Source organism: Felis catus, chromosome A2, assembly GCF_018350175.1.
Source record: "Felis catus isolate Fca126 chromosome A2, F.catus_Fca126_mat1.0, whole genome shotgun sequence".
Taxonomy (NCBI): domain Eukaryota; kingdom Metazoa; phylum Chordata; class Mammalia; order Carnivora; family Felidae; genus Felis; species Felis catus.
In genome coordinates this window covers 164,358,277-164,383,880 of record NC_058369.1, presented here as the reverse complement: position 1 = coordinate 164,383,880, position 25,604 = coordinate 164,358,277, and the positions used below count along the sequence as shown (strand labels likewise).

At 47.7% G+C, this 25,604-nt stretch overlaps 1 non-coding gene across 1 annotated transcript; it reads left to right on the top strand.

Moving 5' to 3' along the window:
* The first annotated feature begins 357 nt into the window (after positions 1-357).
* Positions 358-24,850, top strand: XRCC2. Its single transcript, XR_002740671.2, has 5 exons — positions 358-1,492; positions 1,641-1,754; positions 16,654-16,776; positions 22,452-22,503; positions 24,364-24,850. It is a non-coding gene; the product is annotated as an X-ray repair cross complementing 2 (transcript).
* Positions 24,851-25,604: the final 754 nt, after the last annotated feature.

Genomic DNA, 25,604 nt, shown 5'->3' with positions numbered 1-25,604 from the left:
GGTGGGCACTGAAAAGAACTGCAAAGTTCTAGAAGATTCCCAGGAGCCCTGGCAGACATTGCCACTTGCTTACCAATTCCTCTGGTAACACAGATGAGCAGGGTCTTCCTTCCCTACTCGCCCATCCCCCAACCCCCACCCGACCATGAAACCCACAGAAGGAAGCCGGTGGGCTTCCCCAAGCATCCTGGGGGCGCGCTGGGCCTGACCGGCCCACCTCCACAGGCCTGCCCCTGGTGCTCAGTGTCCTAAAAGGAGACCTTACCTTGTAGCAATGTTCCCACTTCTGCTTTGGGAGAAGATGAAAAGTTTTGGGGGGGGTTGGGGGGGGGGCGAGGAAAACCAGAGCCACAGCAGTGAGGACAGGGCTCTAGGCCTGCGGGGCTCCGAGAGCCATCGGCGTTTGGCTACAGCTTCTGATTTTACCTCTGCGGTGCACACACCGCTGTGTGTGACAGCAGGCTGCGGGCCAGACTGCCTGGGCCAGGACCCCACTCCGCCTCCTCCCGCGGCCGAGCAATCTCAGGCCGGCTGCCTCCTCCCTCTGTGCCTCAACTTCCCCATCTGTAACAGGAGACGACAGGAATACCTCGTCTTACAGACCTGTCGTGGTGAGAATTACAGCAGTCAATCCTACAGAAGGCTGGCTGCAGGGGCAAGGCAGCGAGGACAGGGACTGGGCCCGGCGTCCGCAAGGGTCCCCGCTTGGGAGTGAATGCTCTGGGGTCACTGCCTAGCAATCCTTAATTTTGCCTTTTGAATTTCTGCTTTTGGAAATGAATTCCCAAGGGACCTCGTTGCCAGCTCCAGGCTCGGAGGCTGCGCTCCGGAGGGGTCCGCCCCCTGCCTCCCGGGAGCGGGAGCGGGTTCCAGGCCGCAGGGTCCCCAGCCCCCGCCCCGCCCCCACCCGGCGCCCGCGGCCGCGCTCGGCTCCCAGGGGGGCTGGGGGTGGGCGCCGGAGGGTCTGGGTCCCCGGGTGCGCCGCGGCGTCTCCGATCGATGGGGGCGGGGCAGCGTGTGTCCCCCTGGGCTGGCAGGGCCCACCCCTTCCGGGCCCCCAGCGCGTGCCGGTGCAGAGAGAGAAATGCCCTGGGGCCCTGGGGCCACAGGTCTGCCGCAGGTTGGGTGGTGGGCTTCCCCGCCCCCCGCCGGCGCGGTGCCTCTGTTTGGAGTGTGGGGGTGCCGGGAAGTCAGCAGCTGGGGGGGGGGGGGGGCTGTGCACCCTGACCCCTGACTGGCGGCACCTGGCAGGGTCTGCACGCCCCCCGCGAGTGTCCCTGTGCCCCGGGGAGAGTGGCATCAAATAGAAAATAAAAGCACCAGGATGAGCCCAGAGATAGGCCACAGAAGAAAGGAAAATACTTAATATTTCAGTCCCCTTTCCCTGCTTTTTCATCAGGGGTCCCATATGCCCATTTGCATTGGGCCCTGCAAGTTTCGTCACCAGACCTGCGGAGAACGGGAGCCGGCTCGTAATCGGAGGGCGAGAAAAGTGAGCTCTTGTCATTATTGTCTAACGCATGTGGGCCACGTGGCGTCGCGCGTCTGGCAGGCCTTTTCACAGCTTGGCATATGAAGGTGAAAGGCCTTCTCTATTTCGGGTGCTCCCGGGCCTTATAAGGCTCCCTCCGGCTTAATAGGGGCGCTCACGGTGACCGAAGACCAATTCAGTCGTGGAGATGACAGGCATCGTCCAGTCTGAGCCTTTCAACGACCACTTTCTGGCAAGCAGCGAGGCCCTAAGTCTTGACTCGGTACGTAAGGCGGCGGGGGAGCCGGCTACCTGCATCTGGAGGGGGCCGCACCCCCACTACCCGGGGGAGGGGGGACGGAGCGAGAGCCCAGAAGCAGGAGACATCACCCCGGCCCTGGAGCGCACCCTAGCAGACTGGGGTGTGCAGCCGCAGCTCGCAGAGCCCCAAAGGCCAATTGCTGGGCCCACCGGCAGCTTGGGGGGGAGGGGCGCCTGACGTGTTCCCAGTCCCGGGGTGGTGGGGGTGGGGGGCGGTGCTGCTACTGCTGTTCCCTCTTTGAAAGCTACAGGTTTTAACTAGAGTAATCTGGAAGGCTTCCCGGAGGAGAACACTGAGCCGGATAATTGGTGGGGAAGAAAGCAATTACAAACGGAATGAATAACCAAAGGCACAAACCCAGGAGAGCGCTGTGTGCGTTTGTGGGAGACAAAGGGTGAAATGCCTCCTGCTAAGATACTCTCTTCACATGTACAATAGCAAGGAAATCTGTAAACTTTACAAAGTCTGTCCCAAAAGGCAGGATATTGGACTGGACCCTCAGTGGGCCTGCATAGCCCCCTTTCTTGTGGCTCAGAGCAGGTCTGAGCCCCGGACTGCAGAAGATAAACATCCCAGGGGACGTCCTCGTAGTTCATTCTTACGATTATACACGACACAGCGCTTTAAAATAATACAATTTCTACCTGGGTAAAATAAATGTCCCACTAATACCTACTGTTATTAAAATGGAGGGGAGAAAAAACTTCCTTCTACCCTCTCGGGATCTGTGGCCGGCCTGAGAATTAAGCTGACATAAAACAGACTAACGAGAAAAGCGCACACATTTATTTAAGGTCTGCGTGCACACAGGGGTCTGCGGAAGGAGGGTTAAGGCCTGAAGGGGCCAGGAACCTCAAAGCTCCCCTCCCTTCTTACACAAAGAATGATATTTCGTGGGGATGCGACAAGACAGGCTCCGATTAGGGGCAGTGAATTGTGGGACAGGGACTGGGAAATCCAGGGGAACCTGAGGGAACATGAGGGTTATTTTAGGATGGTCTATGCAGGTTCCCTCCAGTCTCTGGCGGTAAGACTGTCCCCTTTCTGGAGCAGGGAGGGCCCTTCCTGGAGGGAAATCTCACGACCTGTTCTTGGGTAAAAAGGGGGAGTCAGGGGGCCCTTCCTGCATCTGCGAGCTCTTAAAGGCTTCAGGGCAAAACAGTATGCCAAAGGGGCATATTCCGGGTGGCACGGCCAGATCCCCTCCAAACGGTAGAGAAGAAACTTCAGGTGGGGTTCAGCGTAATCCTGTGGGTTGAGAAACAATGGTAAAGGTTTCACTTTCTTTTTTCTTTCTTTCTTTCTTTCTTTCTTTCTTTCTTTCTTTCTTTCTTTCTTTCTTTCTTTCTTTTAAATTAAAGCTTTTATTTTATTTATTTTGAGAGACATTTTCCCCCAATTCTTGTCACTAAACTGTTGGGGGGGGGTAGGGGGAGAGTCAGGTAACGTAGGAGGCGGCAAAGGACAAAAACACTCCAGAAATTAAAATATTTGGAGTGCTTGCTTCTAGGTTCTCTGGCTTTTAAAAAATTATGTTTATGTCACTATTCCAGTGGAAATATTCCCTTTAAAAGCCCTAAGTCGTCAGATGTTCTTAAATATTTATTTATCGGAGAGCTTTAGTTAAAGCTCTTAGTGGCTATGGATATTTTGATTTAGTAACCTCCGCAAGTCCTATAATAGTATACCTGCCATTTTTCTAAACACTAATGGTAAGAAGAGTAATTTACTGAAAAGAACAAGGGTTTTAGAAAAAGGCAGACCTGGTTCAAGTCCAAGCTTTGCCACATGTTAGGGACTTGCTTGCCGTCTCGGGAAAGTAGAGAGAATGACACGTGCTTGGGGTAGGAGAGATTAGGTTCAGCTGCAAGTGAGCCAGTGCCCCAAACTGTGGCTTGAACGGACGCAAGTTCAGGTGAAGCCGCAGGTAAGCGGCTCAAGGCAGGTGCGGTGCTCCGTGGTGTCTGGGACACTGACTCCTTCGAGCAGGCTCTCTCTTGAGCATTACCAAGTTGGCCTCAAAGGTCCAAGCCCCCTGCTTCTGCCGCTGCCTTCTCATCTGCGCGTTGGCTAGAAGAAAGGAGCAAAAAGGCCAGTTTCCAGAAGTGTCGCACACTAGCCAAGAGGGAGCGGAGCATGATGGCTTCACAGCCGTGTGTCTCGCAAAAAATCAGGGGTTCTGTTGCTAGAAAAGAGGCACAGATATCGGGGGAGAACCCATTTTGATTATATCTGTGAAACACTGGCCCCAGTGCAAAGGCAGTCACGAAGCACTGATGATTATCACCACTATATATATTTCTGTTGCCCTTGGAAGGACTACTGCCCCACTTATTATTTCCATAAGCAAGAATTTCTCCTAAATGATTGACAGAAAACATATCATTCCTTTCCTCCTGTGCAATAGGGGCAAAGAAAGAAAATAAATAAAATAGGTACTCGGCATAACTTATCAGATTATATGCCAGAGGTGTACAAAATACTATTCCACCATTAGGATGCTTTCTGCTCTGAGAAATAGAATATTTAGCTTTAAAAAAAAGTGCTCACAACCCATAGTCCCATATAACAACACTTTGACAGGAAGTCAGCTGTCATTTTTGTTCCTTTGGACAAACAATATCATTCTTTCACTGCGTCCGAGATTTTCTAACGCTGGTTTTATGTATTTTTATTATAATGTGCATTAGTCTAGGCTTTCTTGTTTCTTTTGCATGGACTTCATTGAGCTTTGTGGGTCTGTGGGTTTACACTTTTCATCGAAGTCAGAAAAATTCAGCCATTATTTCTTCAAATACTTTTGTCCCCTCCTCTCTCCCCTGCATATTAGGGCCACTTGAATTTGTCCCACTTACTAATGTTTTATCCCTTTTTTTAAGGCTCCCCTCCCCCGCCCCCCGCCACCGTGTGCTTCATTTTGGATTGTTTCTATTGCTATGTCTTCAAGTTCACTTATCTTTTCTTCTGCTGCATCTAGTTTATCTATCTCATCCCAATGTGTGTTTCTTCTCAAACATTGCACTTTTCTTCATTCTACGTTCAACACAGGCCTTTCTTATTCCTTTCATGTCTCTCCCTAATATTGTTTTGTTTTGTTTTTTTTTAATTTTAGAGGGACTGAAAGAGAGAGTGCAAGCAGGGGAGGGGCAGAGGGAGAGAGAGAAAATCCCAAGCAAGCTCCACAGTCAACACAGAGCCCAGTGGAGGGCTCCATTTCATGACCTTGGGATCAGGACCTGAGGCAAAATCAAGAGTCAGACACTTAACCGACTGAAACAGCCAGGCGCCCCTCTGCCTAATATGCTTTTGTTTTTCTCAACGTCCTTAAGCATGTAGAATACCTTTACAGTAACTATATGAATGTGCTTGTCTACCACATCTGTGTCATCATTATTGGTAAAATTACCCTGTCAGCCATTTTGTCCTGTTCTTTGCATGCTTCGTAATTCTTTTTTTTTTTCTTTTAAATGTTTATTTATTTTTGAGAGAAAGAGAAAGCAGGGGAAGGGCAGAGAGAGGGGGGCACAGAGGATCTCAAGTGGGCTCTGTCCTGACAGCAGAGAGCCCGATGTGGGACTCAAACTCTCAAAACGTGAGATCATGACCGGAGCCGAAGTCTCATGCTCAACCGACTGAGCCACCCAGGTGCCCTGCCTTGTATTTCTTTATTACATGCTAAATATTGTGGATTTTACCTTCTTGGTGCTGGAGATTTTTATATTTTTAAAACTATTCTTGGGGGGCGCCTGGGTGGCTCAGCCAGTTGAGTATCCGACTTCAGCTCAGGTCATGATCTCACGGTTTGTGAATTTGAGCCCCGTGTTGGGCTCTGTGCTGACAGCTCAGAGCCTGGAGCCTGGTTCAGATTCTGTGTCCCCCTCTCTCTCCACCCCACCCCTGCTTATGCTCCTTCTCTCGCTGTCTTTCAGAAATGAATAAACATAAAAAAAATTTTTTAATAAAAAAATAAAAAATAAATATTCTTGGGATTCTCTCTCCCTGCCCCTCTCCCCCTCAAAATAAATAAATAAACTGTAAAAAAAAAAAAAAGTTTTTTAAATATTCTTGAGCTTTGTTCTGGAACACAGATAGGTTACTTGGGAACAGTTTGATCCTTCTGAAGCTTTATCAAATAAGACCAGAGCAGCCTTTAGCCTTGGCCTGATTTCTCCTTCACTGAGGCAATCCCTGGGTTCTCTATCTGATGCCCCTCGTATTATGATGTTTTTCTCACTGGCTGAGGGAATAACAGCTCTTCCCAGCCCCGAGTGAGTGCGGATCCTTCTGCCTGCTCCTTTCAGGTGGTTCTCCCCCAGCCCAGAGGCAGGTGTCTCTCCCACGTGACTGGTCGGCCGAGGGGACTCTCCGCAGATCCCCGGACCTCTTGTTCTGTGCAGTGTCTCCTCTCCGGCACTCTGTTGAAGCTCTGTCTTGGCTTCTCTGGACTTCTAGCTTTATCTTCTCGGTCTAGGGAGACTTCTGAATTCTCCAGCTCCCGGTTCCGACAGTGCTCAGGGCAGGTTGTCTACACATCATCGTCCACACATCTCCACACATTGTCTGCCCTTCCGGACGTCTGCCCACCAGCCTCTGCTGGCCCGCGTTCTAGACATTATCTCCCGGGGCCCTCCTGACATGAGGCCAGGCACAACAGCCACCATGCTATCAGCAGCACCCTAGTTCGCCAGGCACGCCTACTCCCTCCATGCCCACCTGTGTACCCACCCACCAGCAGTGGCTCACCTGTGCCCCCCCCCCCAGGGTTTCTTCTGCTCGCCGGGAGACGGTGACCAGCTCTGGCCTGGGCACCCAGGAATTCTCCACCATTCAGTGGGCTACAACCATACCTCTTCAACGAGGTGTGAAGCCAGCTTCCAAGGTGGTCCCTTAGGCTACCCTTTAGAGGTGTCTTTCTGTCTTCCCAGTTTACTCTCCTATGATAATTTAGTAATCCTTTACGTTAAATGTTTTCTGCTTATGACTATGTGGTTTCTGTCTCCTGGTTGCACCTGGATTGATGAAAACACTAATAATTTTCACAAGTCCATCTCGAACCTGGCATCATTGCTGAATCTCTCATTAGTTCCAGCCACCTTGCTGATTTTGTTGACTTTTTTTTTAATTTGGTATTTATTTATTTGGGGAAGGGGGAGGGGCTTAGAAAGAGAGGGAGAGAGAGAGAGAGAGAGAGACAGAGACAGAGAGAGAATCCCAAGCAGGATCCACACACCAGAACAGGGATCATGTGGGATCATGAGCCAAAATCAAGAGTCAGATGCATAACCAACTGAGCCCCCCGGGCGCCCCTTGTGGGCTTTTTAATTGATATGATTATAGCAGTTTTGATACTCCTCGTCCTATTTTGATGTCCCTTCTATCTAGCTCGGCCTCCAGCACTGTGCCCAGTGTTGGTGTTGCTGGACTGCTTGGGCCCTTGTTAAAGGCTGGTTCCCTTTCTTAAAGGATTTTATCTAAAATTTCTCTAGCACCTATGGTATCTGCTATAGATTTCTGGTACCAGGTCAGGGAAATGTCTTTCTACTCCTAATTTTCTAATATATATATTTTTTAATCGCAAATGGGTGTTTGATTTTTTCACATATTTTTTCTGAAGTTTTTGAGATAATCCTGAGGTTTTTCTCCTTTAAACTACTGTAAATTGGGGCGCCTGGGTGGCGCAGTCGGTTAAGCGTCCGACTTCAGCCAGGTCACGATCTCGCGGTCTGTGAGTTTGAGCCCCGTGTCAGGCTCTGGGCTGATGGCTCGGAGCCTGGAGCCTGTTTCCGATTCTGCGTCTCCCTCTCTCTCTGCCCCTCCCCCGTTCATGCTCTGTCTCTCTCTGTCCCAAAAATAAATAAACGTTGGAAAAAAAAATTTAAAAAATAAATAAATAAATAAACTACTGTAAATTTATTAACAGATACTCCCCTAAGTGGGAAAGTACAAGGAGTACAATAAACTGTGGAGGAGATTACAGTTAATATTTTAAAATGCTGTCTTATAGGGGCACCTGGGTGCATCCAACAAGGTTAAGCATCCAACCTTGGCTCAGGTCACGATCTCGCAGTCCATGAAGTTCGAGCCCTGCGTTGGGCTCTGTGCTGACAGCTCAGAGCCTGGAGCCGACTTCAGATTCTGTGTCTCCCTCTCTCTCTGCCCCTTCCCTGCTTGCACTCTGTCTCTGTCTCTCCCTCTCTCGAAAATAAATAAACATTAAAAAACAATACTGTCTTACAACTCATAGCTATAGAATCTACTGAGTGTTGACCTACTCCGATAAAGATTTCATTTAATGTCCGCACCTGCTTTAAGGTCTGATTCTTGGTTGTAAAATATCAGCTGGCAATAGTTTTTATTTCAAAAATGTCTCTACCATAACAACAATCGTATAATAGCTAATGCTTCAAAGTTAAGATTATTTTTTCCAGATACTGAACAATAGGGAGAATTTTCTTTTCTTTTTTAATTAAAATGTAATTAAAAAGTTTTAATTACAAAAACACGACATGCCTATTGTGCAAAAAATGAAGGCAGTTTTCAAGGTGCAAAGTAAAAATGGAAAGCCTCCAACTCCTGTTTCTTCCCCATTTCTGCTACAGAGGGCTGGTTTGAGATCTGGAGCTTGGGAAAACCATTTTTACTCACCCACTTTGACAATACTCCCCATCAAGTTTCTAAAAACCAAACATATATTATAGCAAAGAGCGTATATTTGAAAAAAGGTAAGGAAAACTCCACATAGTAATCCCTTAAAAAAAAAATGTTAAGGTATTGTCCTGTTGAATTCTTATTTCTTTTTTTTTTTTTTAATTTTTTTTTTCAACATTTATTTATTTTTGGGACAGAGAGAGACAGAGCATGAACGGGGGAGGGGCAGAGAGAGAGGGAGACGCAGAATCGGAAACAGGCTCCAGGCTCCGAGCCATCAGCCCAGAGCCCGACGCGGGGCTCGAACTCCCGGACCGCGAGATCGTGACCTGGCTGAAGTCGGACGCTTAACCGACTGCGCCACCCAGGCGCCCCTTGAATTCTTATTTCTATGTGATAGCGGTAGCCCAGAGGAAAATAGGAGTTTGAGATTTCCTCCTCCTGCAAAAAATCTTAATTATCTTATTCAGCCCCAGGGATACCTGAAAGAAAGTAATTTTCATGTGAGAGAATAGAGCGGTATCTTGCGTTGGTATGAGAAGTGATGGCCTTCCTGGGCACAGACGGGAAGCAGGGAGGAACTGAGCACGGGAGTAAACTTGGGGGAAATATAACAGTACTCAAAGTCCTCCTGTAGGAGTTCGTGATTGTATTTAAAGTATCATGATGCCCCCAAACTTTAGACAGACCCAGATTCTTGTGTAATGACAGAGAAGACAAGCCAACGAGAAATAATTGTCGGATTGGCTGACACTTTGGGTCTCCGCATGCTGCGGTAAACACTGCAGGGAGATAGAAGCCAAGATTTGTCAGCCAGTGTTCTGAGTCGTATCAAACCCATTGCAAACACTCAGATAAATGTGAAACAATAGCAGCGGTGGCAAATGACAGCCCAAGGGCCTTTGCTCCTGTAAACTCTAATTAATGACGATATGAGAGTAGCTGTAAGCAGGGGACGAGGCAGAGGGTGTAGAAAGCGTGCTCTATTTTGCCACTAGTCTCCATTACCCAGTCCCCTCCATGTCTTGTTAAAAAGAGGACAGAAAAATACTTGGAAGGGAAGCCAAAAATATAGGAGCATGTTTGAAAGATTTCCAAGTTGTGGTGGGGGAGCCGCCAGATTCGTTTTCAGTCCTGACTTACTTGTTTACTAACCAGATGATCTTAGACAAGTCAGACAGGAACCTCTCCGAGCCTCGGTAAAATTGGAGTGAAAATTCCTGACCAGATCACTGAGTGGTTGTGAGACTCGAAAGAGATCATGCTTGAATATGAAGATGTGCAATTGAAGGGTAATGTTCCTAAATCCTGCCGATACCTTTCCAAATAGCCTCAAACTTGCCTTAAACAAGCCTTAAACTTGCCCCATAATCGCTCATTCTGAGTGCACTGTGTTTTTCCCATGAGGATCCCCGAGATCGACCCACAGTCTATGCTAAAAATTTTATTTTTATCCCAAACACAATGGGGAGCCATCGAACTGTTTAAAAGTAGAGGGGAGATGGGCGCATTTGCATTTAGAAGAGATCATTCTGACTGCAGTGCCGAGAAGAGACTGGAAGAATAAATGGAACAGCCTCACGGCAGTCACAGAAAGGGAGATGGAAGCTCGGACTTGAGGGTACAGACCATATTTTCCCAAGATGAGCTCCAATAGTATCTCTCATCTTGTATGTTCTGGTTTTATTTTTTAATTGAAGTACGATTGATATACAAGATCATATTACTTTCGGGCATACGACGTAGGGAATGAACAGTTCTATACGTTATGTAATGCTCACCGTGATAAGTATAGCATCTGTATGTCCTTCTGCCCTGTTCACTTGTCTTCATTTCTCCAGCCCCTTGAACCTAGGTGGGCAGCAGTCCAGCCCCTTGAACCTAGGTGGGCAGGCAGGTTGCCTGGACTAGTACAATAGGGCAAAAGGGACGTTGTGTCGGTTATGGGCAGAAATTTTAACTGGTCTTACACCTTCCACTCTCTGCCTTTTGGAATACTCATTCTCGGAAGTCACTTGCCACACGGTGAGAAGCCCAAGTCCCATGAAGAGGCAGGTGTGGGGACTCGAACCAACAGCTCCCCGCCCACAGCCATGGGAGTGTGCCCTCCTAGACCAACCCAGCCAAGACATCAGATAACTGTAGCCCAGGCTGCTGCCTACAACTGTGTGAGCAGTATAAGCAATACCAAGCAAGAGCTGCCCTGCTGAGTTCAGTCCCCCCATGGGCCATGAGAGGTACTAACTTTCTTCGTTTCCAAGGGCTGCCATCGCGAACTACCACAGACTGGGAGGCTTACACAACAGGAATTAATTTTCTTACAGTTCTGGGGACTAGAAGTCAAAACCAAGATGGCGGCAGCATTGACTCCTTCTGAGGGCCCCGAAGAAAGGCAGTTCCAGGCTTTTCTCCCTGGCTGGTAGACAGCCATCTTCTCCATTCTTCATATCCTCCTCCTTTTATGCATGCTTCTGTGTCCACACTTCCCCTTTTTAATAGGACACCAGTCATTATTGGATTAAGGCTTACCCCCAGTGACCTCAGCTGGACTCGCTTCCATCTATTAAGACCTTATTTCTGGGGCGCCCGGGTGGCTCAGTCGGTTGAGCGTCCAACTTCAGCTCAGGTCATGATCTCGCAGTTCGTGGGTCCGAGTCCCACATCGGGCCATGTGCTGACAGCTCAGAGCCTGGAGTCTGCCTCGAATTCTGTGTCTCCCCCTCTCTCTGCCCCTCCCCCACTTGCTCTCCCTCTCTCTCTCTCAAAAATAAATAAACATTAAAAAAATACCTTATTTCCAGATAAGGTCACATTCTCAGGTACTGGTGGGTTAAGACTTGGACCTATGAATTTGAGGGGGACACGACTGAACCAATAAGAATAAGAAATAACCGTTTTAAGCTACCAAGTTTCGAGGTGGCTTGTTATACTTCAAAAGATAATCAGAACAGGCAGTTGTGGAAATGGAAAGAAGCACACATTTCAGGAGACATAAAAATTCCCTAAAACATGGTCTTTGGGTTGGATGGACATGGGATGGCAGGAGACCCTACCTACGCGTCTCCTGCCCGGCAGCCCTCCTCGTTTGTTAACATAACTTCACTGGGTTCAGGTGTCCCTTCTCTCTTTGCGGGCCTGTGCCCCACTAAACTCTGGTGCCATTCACCTCCTAAAAGTTAAATCCTAATTAGCCTCAGCAAACCGCGACAATTACATTCCTATTCCCTGTGGTGGGATTAAGAAAAGTCACGTGCCTCAGTCCTGTGAGAAGTCAGTCTCCTGAAGGTGTATCTGGAGAAAACTTCTCATCTTTTAAAAGCGACGCTGAGAAACAGTGGTCCTTTCTCTTCCTCCAGAGGAGGGTGTCAGGATGTGGCAACTGGTTGGGGGCCGGGGGTGGGGGGGAGAGCCAGGCAAGAAGACGCTGAAGAATGAGGACAGCGTCCAGGTTCTTGGTGACGCCGTTGAGTCACTGCATGGACCACCCTGTGGCCATGGCAGCTTGCAGTTTCCTGTTTTGAAATTCTAAACCCCATTACTGTTGAAGCCCTTTTGAGTTATTGTGTATAGTTGACATTTGCCCATCAAATAAATAGTCCACTATTTGGGAGCTCAGAAGAAGTTTGAGATGGAAATAGACGTGTTCTAGTCATTCAAATATAAAAAAAAATTTTTTTTTGTCTTTATTTTATTTTGAGAGAGACAGTGTGAGCTAGGGGAGGGGCAGAGAGAGAGAGAGAGAGAGAGAGAGAGAGAGAGAGAGACAGAATCCGAAGCAGGCTCCAGGCTCTGAGCTGTCAGCACAGAGCCCGACGCGGGGCTTGAACCCACAGATTGTGAGATCATGACCCAAACTGAAGTCAGACGCTTACCTGCCTGAGCCTCCCAGGTGTCCTTGTAGTCATTCAAATATAAATGGACGCGGGTGCTTAAAGTGCAGTAATTAGAGAATGCTTAGCTTCAACCAGTATTGAACAGGTACTGATAAGTCACGTATTTACACTCAGTAGCTTGGCTGAAATGTGAGCCCTTGACAATATCTAACTGGTGACAGTGTGGTGAGACAGGCACTCCCACACATGGTTGGTGGCACTGAAGACCCGTTGTGTGACAATTATCAGAGTTCCACCAGGGCGTCCCCCGGAACAGTGAAACCCTGGACACTAGCAAGTATCTGTCCGTGTGAACCCGGTTCGATAACTTCTGTGTGGTTCCTCTGTACTGTAGGGTGGGTCTGTCTATGCCAGTTTGGAAATTCTTAAAGATATGTTATTGAGTGAATATCACAAAATACAAAACAGTATGTTTAGCACGATCTCTTTTGTATAACAGTTTTTAAAACATCATCGAAATTCATATGTAACAATATATCCTTAAGGTTATTTGGGTTTTTATTCTAGAAGGAATCATTGAGATAATGCCGTAAGTGGGGTGCCTGGGTGGCTCAGTCCGTTCAGTGTCCGACTTCGGCTCAGGTCATGATCTCGCGTTTCATGGGTTCGAGCCCCGCATCGGGCTCTGGGCTGACGGCTCGGAGCCTGGAGCCCGCTTCAGATTCTTTGTCTCCCCCTCTCTCTGCCCCTCCCCTGCTCACACTGTTTCTCTCTATTTCAAAAATAAATAAACATTAAAAAATTTTTTAATAAAAAAAGAAGATGCTGTTAGTGTTTATTCTATAGGGAATCACCTCTATTTGCTCTGTTTTTTTAATCGTAGCAGACACTGCTGTTGGTTCTCTGGTGTCATTCATAAGCCCTGTCCCACTGCCTTCCTCTCCAGTGCAGGAGGGGAAGCAGCAAGGCTCAGGTCTTTAGGATCAACCTAGAGCTAGGTTGGCCTCATCATTATGGGAATGTTCTACCCTTGGACAGTAAGGAAAAGTTTCTGGGAAAGCTATTTAGAAGGGAATTCAGTTGACCTCGGCTCAGGCACTTCCCCACGTTCTCCAATGAGCCTGTTCGCGAAAGACGCCAGACCTTTGCTCCCGTCGTGACTTCCCATGCTGATCTGGATTACAACCACGTCAGAACCCCTGGGGAAGAGCGAAAAGACAATTGGATTCTATGCTGCCACAGAGCCATGGCTCTGACCTTGGATGAGTCTGCCACAGAGCCCCCCAGCGAATGTGATAGCATTTGTTCAGAGAACATTGCAGTGCAGATTGTGGTGTGGTTTACATGCGAGAGCCAATGACCAGAGCGCCAGAGACGAGCATCTCCAGGGAGACATCAGTGTCCCTGCCCGTCATCCTTGAAATGAAGCAACCCCTCCATTAGCTAAGGCCCCTAGCCTGCTACCTGCTCCTTTCCACGAAGATTCTGAGCTTCGGAACCCTCTGTCTACAGAATCGAGTTGATTTTTTCAGAAAATCGGTAAAATAGTACAGAATGCGATTCCCACTTTTCAATGAGGCATCTGTACCGGAAAGGGTGGAGGGTGGTTGACCTTTCCACCGGGTGAGAGGGTGAGAGGGACATTCCTGGGCTGTGTTGCACCAAGATGGGCTCGAGAAACATCTATCTGAATTGAGAAGAGAGTGATGCTTGCCCGCGCCTGTAGCCTTCGCCCCCCTCGTTGTTACCCTTCACCCTTTCTCTGCCTTGACACATGGGTACCCTGCCTTGAGGTCCAGCGGCCCAGTTAGAGTCCTGAAGACAAAAGCCCAGTGCCGAAGACGGCGGAGGAGGAGATGGAAGCAGTTCGGGTTTGGTGATATTCTGGACAACGCGCTCCTGGACAGCTCACCTCCAGAATCCTTCATTGCCTGGGAAGAATAGACCTCTCTCTGTTGAAGACACATTGGCCTGGTTGTCTGTTCCTTGCAGCCAAACATGTTCCCCTAATCCTAGTGCTTCCTATTTGCCTTTCCAGGTCCACGTTCCATCCCCGTCTACCGCTCAGGACCCCAGGAGGCTGACTTGTCTGGACTATAGCAACAGGCTCACGGGCCCTCTGGCTTCTGGTTGGACTTGGCCCAGAAATTCTACTCCTACGTGTTTACGATGTTATACACTTGCACTTGCTCTTGGCCAAAAGGCCGAGAAGAAATGACGATGTTATACAGTTGCAAAAAGTACACCAAGGAACATTTACAAGGGTGGGCACCGCAGTATTGTTCGTAATGGCAAAATACGGAAAGCAGCCCAAAAGTCCATCAGTCAGGGGATTTGTTAAATTAAATATGGCGTAGCATTCCTTGGAATACTTGGCAAAAACTAAAAACATATATCCATATAAATCCTTTCGGAAAGTATAAGCAAACTGGGGCTACCTTTTTCTTTTTTTTAACATTTCTGAAGATCGTAAATTGTCTTACCATGTTTGTGTTGCTACTTTACTGTGTTACTATTTCTGATTATTATGTTATTGAAATGTCAACAGGGCTGTTTAGGGTCTGTTTTCCCCTGGGCTCCCCAGAAAGTAGAGTCTGAAGCGGAGGTTTACATGCTCATGCTTTAGTAAAGAAAGCGGGGTGAGGAGCAGGGAAGGAGGAGGGCCAACGTCCACGTGTGTTAGCACACTGACCGTGAAGAGGGATGGATTGCTCAACCTGACAGAACGTTTTCTTAAAAGCTTTGTAACCTGCATTTCAGGAAAATGTTTCCTTGGCAGAAAGAGGGAAGGATTTATTCAGTGAGTCCAGTATTTCATTATTCAAAGGTTTGTCCCAAGAGACGTTAACCGTCCCACCCTCGGGGCTGTGTGTGCATTTGGCGGCGAGCAGGGCTTCTGGGCGGCATGGACAAGGAGCCCCCGGGGCAGAAGCTGGGAGGTGGCTGGTGAGGGTCTGAAGTGATCGGAGCCCCCACAGACCGGGCTGCAGAAATGGGACCCAGAACGGGAAGCAGTAGGTCAGGACTGGTGCACAAGTGTCTACTGTACCTTCCAGAGTCTTCTCTAATTTTGTTTTAATATTTATTTTTTGAGAGACAAAGAGAGACAGAGCACGAGCAGGGGAGGGGCAGAGAGAGAGGGAGACACAGACTCTGAAGCAGGCTCCAGGCTCCGAGCTGTCAGCACAGAGCCTGACGTGGGGCTTGAACTCATGGATCTCGAGATCATGACCTGAGCCGAAGTCGGATGCTAAACTGACTGAGCCATGCAGGCGTCCCCAGAATCTTCTTTAATTGTCTTCTCCATGTATGTGTTTCCCAAGCCTGCCCTAACAAATGACCACAAACCAGGTGACTTAAAACAGCAGGAATTTATTTTCTCAGAGGCCAGGAAGCCAGACGCACACAGGCGAGGAATCAGCAGGGTTGGTTCCTTGTCAGGGCCGAGTCTGTTCCATGCGGCTCTCCCAGCGTCTGGCAGCTGCAGCTACGTCTCTCCCATCTGTGTTCTGTCGTCACACGGCCGTCTTCTCCCCTGCCACTGTCTTCACGGGACATTCTCTTTGTATGTGTCTGTCTCTGGGTCTCTCCTCTTTTTAAAAGGGAGTCAGTCATACTGGGTTCAGGCCCCGCCCTATTCCATCATGACCTCATCTGAATTGGATCGGCCCCATATGCAATGACCCTGTTTGCAAGGATGGTCACATCCCGAGGTTCTGGGAAGGACATGAATGCGGGGGTGGGGGGCACTATTTAACACAGTACAGTAGGTTTTTGTGTTCAGTAACCAACTGGTGGTATTTTACAACTGAAGTGAAAAGAATGTTACAGAAACCCGAATCTCCCAGCAGAACATTCTTGCTGGACGTGAGTGAGACTTGACTGCACGCGCGGACGCCCGACTGCTTGCCCAGACAGCTCCGATCCATCTGAATGGACAGAACTACCCCCTTCGCTTACCATTCCATTTATAACCCCCACTGCCGTGGGTCTACGACTGATTTAGACTCCGACTAAAACGTCCATTAAATGTGTGTTTCTGACTGGTGTTCCGGACAAAAATTCGTTTCCTTCATAGAGCTGGCAAAGTAGTTTGGAGAAGAATCCTGGGAGCAGTAGCCTGGATCAGTGGTGCCCACAGGATGGGCTCCGAACCTGTGGTGTCAGCACCCCCCTGGGAGCCCGTGGGCTCAGACTCACCCACATCTTCTGGGTGGGAGACCCCTCCCAGAACGAGCCCTCCAGGTGATTCTGACTTGGGCTCCAGGTGAACCACTGGCCTAGACCAGCCATGTTCTAACCACAGCAGGATGAAGGTCGGGGCCCGAGGAAAACTCTTGATTTTGCAATTTTGATTTCTTTCCATTCTGTGTAAAAAGAATTTCAACGCGGTGTATGTTTCTTCCGGAGCCAAAAGTTCTCGGCAACGTTTTCAAGTGTTTTGGTCTCGGGACACTTACACTCCTGAAAGTTACTCAGAGCCCCTGAGGAGATCCGAGGAGGTAGGTTATATTTATCAATATTTACCGTATTAGAAGTTAAAGTGGTGACAATTTTCTGACGTTTGTTTTTATTAATTCATTTTATTTTATTTTATTTTATTTTATTTTTAACGTTTATTTATTTTTGAGACAGAGAGAGACAGAGCATGAACAGGGGAGAGTCAGAGAGAGAGGGAGACACAGAATCCGAAGCAGGCTCCAGGCTCCCAGCAGTCAGCATGGAGCCCAATATGGGGCTCGAACTCACAGACCGCAAGATCATGACCCAAGCTAAAGTCGGACGCTCAACCAACTGAGCCACCCAGGCGCCCCTATTAATTCATTTTAAAAGGACAATAATAAACCTATCGAATGTGACTTTAAATAACACATCTCTATGAAAAATAATTAGAGTTTCCAAGACAAAAACATCGAGAAGAGTGGTCTGTTTTGCAAATCTCTTTGCTATATGGCTTAATGGAAGACAGCTGGATTCTCATATCTGCATTCAATCTACTCTGCAGCACGATGTTTTGGGTTGAATTATACGAAGACAGTCTGGCCTCACGCATATCCATAGTTGGAAAAAGGAGGATCTCACAGACCCTCTGAAAGGGTCCCCAGGATCCCCGGGCTCCCCTGACCGACCACACACTGAGAACCGCTGGGCTGGAGCAGGGCACATGCTAAGGAAGATGGGCCGCAGTGGGGGGTGAAACAGATCTGCTCGGAAAATTCTGCATTAACGTAAAATAACTGTCCCAGCACAGCATGCAAGTATAACTTAAATATCTTAAATAATAAAACACAATAGAGAGCTAAATTTATCATTTAAAATATAGTTGCTGGTCTTTCATGGAGAGAGAAACTGATTATCTGAGTATTAAAACTATGAATAAATGTATATATATTTTTTCAATCTCTAAATTGGTAGGTAAGGCATATTCAGACACATAAAAACTGTGATTCACCGTTTAAACATGTATTGTTAAAGTCTATGAACTGAATCACAAAACTAATACAATTATAGAACTAAACAGGATCTTAAAGATCAAATAGGGCAACATTTTTGAGCAGATAAGGAAACTACCTCAGCAAGGTTAAAATACCTGACCAAATTGATCTACAAATTAGTTGAAACTCAGCGAATTTAAAAACAGTCGGCTTCAGGGCACCCGAGTGGCTCAGTCCGTTGAGCATCCGACTTCGGCTCAGATCACGATCTCGTGGTCTGTGAGTTCGAGCCCCGCGTCGGGCTCTGTGCTGATGGCTCGGAGCCCGGAGCCTGCTTCGGATTCTGTGTCTCCCTCTCTCTCTGCCCCTCCCCATTTCACACACTCGCTCTCTCTCAAAAGTAAATAACTTGGATGTATATTACAAAATTCCAATGAGTCATTGTAGTCAGGGATCCAAGTGACCTGAAATCAGAAAGACCCTCTTGTCCCAGTTTTCCTCAGAGTATGGTCGTAGGAACACCATTTGGAGACCACTTGCTGGTTGGTGTGTTTCTGCTAGAGCATTAGTTCTCAAATTTTGAGGATCTCTAGAAATTAGCCTAGGAATATGCATTTAAAAAATGTTATGGTTTATTTACTCTTGAGAGAGACAGAGACAGAGCATGAGCAGGGGAGGGGCAGAGAGAGAGAGGGAGACACAGAATTGGAAGCAGGCTCCAGGCCCTGAGCCATCAGCACAGAGCCCGACGCGGGGCTCGGACCCACAGACCGTGAGACCATGACCTGAGCCGACGCTGGACGCCCAACCGACTGAGCCACCCAGGCGCCCCCAGGAATATGCATTTAAAAATTTTTTTTTAACGTTTATTTATTTTTGAGACAGAGAGACACACGGGGAGGGGCAGAGAGAGAGGGAAACACAGAATCGGAAGCAGGCTCCAGGCTGTGAGCCATCAGCCCAGAGCCCGACGCGGGGCTCGAACTCGCGGACCGCGAGATCGTGACCTGAGCCGAAGTCGGACGCTTAACCGACTGAGCCACCCAGGCGCCCCATGGAATATGCATTTTAAACAAGTTCCCCAGGTGATCCCCATGCATATTCAATTTTGAGAACCACTGTCCTAGGAAAGCAAGTAATTAGTTTTGACTATTAAAGTAAAAGCAGAATAATAATTCATTAGGGACATAGAAGTTCAAAGACAATTCAGAGAAGAAAGAAATTGTTCCTGGCTGGAAAGATCAGGGAAGGCTCTTGACGAATGCCAAGGATGGAGACAAGTGCAGAATGGAGGGAAGGGTGTTCCAGGGAGCAGGAACTGCATGAGCGAAGGCACAGAGGCAGGAAACTTGGGGTCAGAGACAGAGAAGGGCAAGCAGTTTGTTTTGACTGTCAGAAAGAGTTCCTTACAGGGAGTGGTGAGCATAAGCCTGGCAGAGGTCTGCGTGACCATGACTGAGGCCCATGCCAGCTGGAGGGCTTTGAAATGAGGTTTAATATGATCAGAACCGTATATCAGGGAGAATTTGTCTGGCATGAGTAGAAGGGGAGAGAACAAGAGGTCAAGAGGTGCTTTTGTGACGCTTAAGCGGAAGGGAGGAGACCAGGACCAGAAAGGGGGAGAGAGATCCCTGAGAGACTGTAGGGGTAAGTCGTAGACTGCACTCGTGACCTCCAGAGTCAGAGACGCTCAAGGCCCAGATGAGTAGTTCTCAACGTTGGCTGCACATCTGAACCACCTAAGGAGCTTTAAAAAATGCTGAAGGCTGGATCTCACCCCTACAGATTCCAATATAATTGATCTGAGGTGAGGCCCATGGATTTTTTGGTAAGATTTCCCCCCAGGCCCTTCCAGCGTGTGGCTGAGTTGAGACCCAGCTACTGAGAGCGTAGGTGACCAGAGCGTCCGAGGTCCAGGCATGAACGGAAATAGGGAACACGGGAGAAGATGGTTTGCAAGGAAACAGAAAGTCCTTCTGGGCCCAACAGGTCCAAGGACTCGGTGGAACCTCCAGGTGGGTGTGCCCCGTAAATACTGGAGATGCAGACTAAGAGTTGTTGTTGAGAAGGTTAAAATTAGAAATGTAGGGGCACCGGCATGGCTTAGTCGGCTGAACGTCCGACTTCGGTTCAGGTCACGATTGGCTCAGGTCATGATCGCGTGGTTTGCAAATTCGAGCCCCACTTTGGACTCGCTGCTGTCAGCGCAAAGCCCGCTTCGGATCCTCTGTCTCCCTCTCTCTGCCTGTCCCCCACTTGTGTGCTCTGTCTCTCAAAAATAAACAAACATAAAAAAGGTTTTAAACAAAGAAATGTAGATTGAAGAATTCACCAGGTAGAGCCGACAATTGAAAATGGCTGCTCTCTGGGGCACCTGGGTGGCTCAGTCGGTTAAGCGTCCGACTTCAGCTCAGATCATGATCTCGTGGTTCGTGAGTTCGAGCCCCACATTGGGCTCTGTGCGGACAGCTCGGAGCCTGCAGCCTGCTTCCGATTCTGTTTCTTTCTCTCTCTGTTCCCCTCCCCTGCTCACACTCTCTCTCCCTTTCAAAAATAAATAAACATTTAAAAAAAGAGAGAGAGAAAGAAAGAAAATGGCTGCTCTGAATAGTGTTTGAAAGTAGGTTGGGTATTTGGCAAACAGTACGTAATTTACAAAATTATTAGGGAACACAGACAAAGATGGGCCAATGCTAGAACCTGCACAGGATCGACAAGTAGGGACTCAAGAAAGTAGGCCATTTATTGTTTAATACTTGAAAGTCCTTCCTCCTTCAATCCTTCGTCCTTCCTTAATTCTCTCTCATTCTGAGAATTTGCATATGCAAATTAGGAAAAATAGAGAATGGGGAGTGGTGAGTTATGCACTTATGTAATTAAATTCCCTAGTTGGACCTCTTTGGCCTCTATCCTGGGTTGGCTTTACCAAAACATTACCCCATCCCTCAGGAAAACACTCTTTGCTGTAGGTGCAGAATTGACTCTGGGGATTGCCAGGTACATTGACCAGGAAAGGCTAGGAGAGCTGTAATTAATTAACCTCTCAGAAAAATAGTAAAAAAGAAATCCAACAGGTTGGTAGGTTTGATCCTGCAGATCAGAATTTACTTCTGTTTGGGGAGCACCTGAGTGGCTTAGTCGGTTAAGCATCTGACTCTTGATTTCGGGTCAAGCCATGATCTCATGGTTCATGAGTTTGAGACCTGTGTTGGGCTCTGTGCTGACAGCTCAGAGCCTGCTTGGGATTCTCTCTCCTTCTTTCTCTGCCCCTATCCTCCTCTGAAAAGAAATAAATAAACTTTTTTTTTTTTTTTTGAGAGTGAGAGAGAGCACGAGCAGGGGAGGGGCAGAGAGAGAGGGAGACAGAGGACCCAAAGCAGGCTCTGCACTGAGTTCTGCACTTAACGTGCAGAGCCTGGATGTGGGGCTTGAACTCAAAAACTGTGAGATCGTGACTGGAGCTGAAGTCAGACGCTTAACCCAGGCACCCCGCAAAATAAATAAACACACTTCAGAATAAAAAAGAACTTACTTCTGTTTGAGAAGACCCTGGCCCGTAAGTTGTCTGTTGGCTATGCAGTCGGTTCACTAGCGCCTAGTTGAGCTAGCCTCCTCCCTTTGCTCTTTTCTGCTCTTTCCCATCACTATGCTGCAGGATGTGGCCACACTTGGCCTCCAACTCATGCTGTCGTTACTTTCCCAAGGTGATTTCTTCATGGGCAAACACCTTTATTAATTTTCTGGGGCAGGAGTTTCTGAAGGCAGCAGGTTCTGAAGGGAGGGTGCCGTCTTTGGCTAGAGGACAAGGAGGTCTACAAGGAGGCTCTTCGCCCTCCAAGGGGGTGAGGAAGCACCTTTTGGCACGTTGAGGTACTAAGAGCCACCTCTGCCTACGTAATGATTGTGAGTGAAGCCGACCATGGATGAAAAGAGACCGTTCAGTTTTGCCAAAGGCTGACCTGGGTGCAGCCACGAAAAGCACCACGAAGGATGACAGGAGGGCATCCCTTTCTGTCATCCAAAGGGACGTTTGTGCCCTTTCTCTGGGACCCAGGTCACAAAGTCAAGGTTTCAGCGTTGGCCCGTATTGACATAGATTTTTAATCCATCTGGATTAAATTTGTTATGAGATGTATGTCAACTATACTTCAATTAAAAAAAAATTGTTAAAAGGGTAGAGATCATGTTAATTTTTTTTTTAAGTTTTACTTATTTAAGTAATCTACACCCAACGTGGAGCTTAAACTCATGACCCCACAATCAAGAGTTTCATGCTCTTCTGACTGAGCCAGCCAGGCACCCGTCATGTTAATTGTTTTTATGGTTGGTTGGTTGTTTTTTTACCATTTATTTATTTTTGAGGGGGGGGTAGGGGAGGGGTGGGAGAGAGAGAGAGAGAGTCCCAAGTGGGCTTTGCGCTGACAGTAGAGAACTTAATGCGGGGCTTGAACTCACAAGCCATGAGATCGTGACCTGAGCCAAAGTCAGACGCTTAACCAACTGAGCCACCCAGGGTCCCTCATGTTAAATGTTTTTTAACACACACACTCAGAGGCATAAGGAAGCTTCTGGAGCTGATGGATACCTTGATCGTGGTGATGGTTTCACAGGTGCATGCATGTGTCCGAACTCAAATGATATACATTAAATACATACGAAATTTTGTACACCGACTATACCTCTTTAAAGCTTTTTTTTTTAATTGTTACGAGATTTTTGAAAACTCTATTATCTTGTTTCAGCATCCCCGACCCCACCTGAGAGAAGAATGTAGGGCAGGCCCTGTGGAAAGTGGTAAGTGATTGGGGTGCCTGGGTGGCTCAGTCGGTTAAGCAACTGACTTCAGCTCAGGTCATGATCGCACGGTTTGTGGGCTCAAGCCCCGCGTCAGGCTCTGTGCTGACAGCTAAGAGCCTGGAGCTCTTCAGATTCTGTGTCTCCCTCTCTCTGTGTCCCTCCCCAGCTTGTTCTCCTTCTCTGTCTCTCAAAAAGAAATAAACGTTAAAAAAACAAAAAAAGAAAGCGGTAAGTGATTGGCCAATGGCACATCTAGTTATAGCGAAATCCAAATTGGAGAACAAACTTGCTAGATCCAAGCTCCGAACCCTTTTCACGATGAAATTGTCGTCCACCTTGCTTGTTAACCACCATCATCTACTAACAAGTGGAACCTGTGAGCAGACTTTGAGCAGACTCTCTTTTCTATCCAGTCTGAGCCTGGTTTTTAAAATATCTTTTTAATGTTTATTTATTTTTGAGAGAGAGAGAGAGAGAGAGAGAGAGAGAGAGCATGAGAGGGGGAGGGGCAGAGAGAGAGGAAGACAGAGGATCTGAAGCAGGCTCTGCGCTGACAGCAGGGAGCCCGATGTGGAGCTTGAACCCATGAACCATGAGATCACCATCTGAGCCGCAGTCAGATGCTTAACTGACTGAGCCACCCAGGCGGCCCTGGGCCTGTTTTTAATGAGTGAGGGAACCAATTCAAATTTCGAATTTGAACCAAATCATGCTGAGATAGCCTGGGCTTCCTGAATGAATAGGGTAATTGCCTAACTTACATTATACATACTTGCTACTGTCCTTGCTTAATAATGCCCTTCATTGTGACTAGAAAAGCAAAACTGTCCTCAGGCCCCTTTGCTCATCAATGGGCCTTTACCTGTCCTGCCCACAGTGTGCCAGGCTTCTGCTTTGCAGTGGGGATCTGGTGACTCAGTCGGTTGAGCTTCTGATGTTCCATTTCGGCTCAGGTCATGATCCCAAGGTCGTGGGATCGAATTCCACATCGGGATCCGTGCTGAGTATGGAGCTTGCTTAGGATTCTCTCTCTCCCTCTCCTCTCCTCCACTTGCACACACGCCCTCTCTCTCCTTCTGTCCCTCTCTTAAATCAATCAATCAATCAATCGATCGATCGATCAGTCCATCAAAAAGTGCTCTGACAGAGAGGGGCAGCTTACTATAGCCTTACTATAGCCTGGAACTGGGCATCATTTCTTCAGGAAAAAAGGTAATGAGAAGCAATTAAGGTGAAGTCCCCCGAGGATGAAAAGGAGACCGGCGTTTAGACAGGTCACGGGAACCAGTCGGCCTGGGCTGCCATACGATATACTGGGAGTTCAACGCCAGGCCTTTATTCTCTCACAGCTGCGGAGTCTGGGGAGTCCAACCCACGTGCCAACTGATTAGGTTACAGGTGACGGCTTGCTTTCTGGCTTCTTGCTGGGTCCTCCCTCACATGGCAGGGGGAGAGCAGACTCTCTGGGGTCTCTTATAAAGGACATAATTCCATCGGACCAGGGCTCCACCCTGTGACCTCATTCAACTTTAGTTTTGTCCCAAAGGCCCCAGCTCCAGATACAGTCTCATGGGAGGTCACGGCTTCAACCTATGAATTTGGCGGCGGGGTGGGTGGCTGGCGGTGGGGACGGTGGGGGGGGGAGGTGTACCTAATTCGGTCCGTGGCATCCCTTAAGCTTTCTGTGTCTCAGGGCTTCCCCAAAATACAATCCCCACGAAGCCTAAGTAAAAAGAAGTCCAGCGGGAAAGAAAGTCAAAGTTGACTCAATGTCATTTTTGCATGCTGATTGATTTCCTTTGTGTTTATACTCACCAGTATGGATGCCAAGCAGTTTTTTTTTTTTTATTTTTAAAGGTTTGCTTTAGTCCAGCTAAGCAATTTAATATCGAGACAAGGAAGAGATTGTTGCTTGCACATGCAGGTTTTTTCTACGGAGGCGAAATATGATGATATTATTTATTCATCATATGTACCCTCACCTTTTCCAAAAGGGACCGGAGGCTGCCACAAAATGAAATCGAGTTCTCCGACTCAAACTCGGAATTCTCTTACTGCAGAAAAAGGCAAGGCGGGTTGGGATTTGTTTTGTCGTCGTTGTTTGCTATTGCTCTACTTGTCCTCATTTTTTCTTTCGCCTTCCCAAGGCTACTTCATCTTCCCACATGGACAATGCAAGAAATGTTCGAGCGTGCACACTGTTTCGTTACCATCAGGCAGAGGGACATTGGTTCTTCACATGAAATTGTTGGCCGGCAATATAAATTTACTTTCTAGTAGATCCCCTCAAGCAGGCATGATATCATTCATATATCTTAAATAAAAGAGAGTATCAAAAAGCTCATGGAGGATATTCAACAGGTCTGCTATTCTCTTAACCTCCTTTCCTTCTAATAACCTTTTAGGTAAATTTTCATGACACTGCTGGAAAGTCCTGTCTAGAAGTAGACCTTACGATGGTTTTCTTCATTCGTTACAGAATTTAAGGAGAGCCAACTGGCCAAAAGTTTCTGAAAACATAGCTAACTACACTTTTACTACTTCTACTGTCCCCAAGCCGTTGCCCCTTCCTCTGGAAAGCTGTCTGCCTGTCCAGCCACACCACATGTCTCATGAGTACCCCAGCAACTCAATGTCCAGTTCTGATTCAAGAACAATCACCCACGTGTCACACTCAAAGAACCACCTTCTCCTATCAGCTCCTCACCTTCTGTTATGGGCTACATCCCCCAAATTCCTCTTGAAGTCCTAACCCTCAGAGCCTCAGCATGTGACTCGATTTGGATATAGGGTCTTTAAAGAAGTGATTAAGTTAAAATGAAGTCGGTAGGGTGGATCCAGATCCAATATGAGTGGTATCCTTATAAGAAAAGATTAGGACACAGAGACACAGAAGGGAGACCATGTGAGGACACGACAAAAAGGCAGCCATCACAAGCCAAGGAGAGAGGTTCCAGAAAAAGCCAACCCTGTACACACCTTGATCTCAGACTTCCAGCCACTAGAGTTTTGAGAAAATACATTTTTTGTTGTTTAAGCCACTCCATTTGTGGTACTTTGTTGTGGCAGCCCTAGGAAACTAATACACCTTCTTAGAT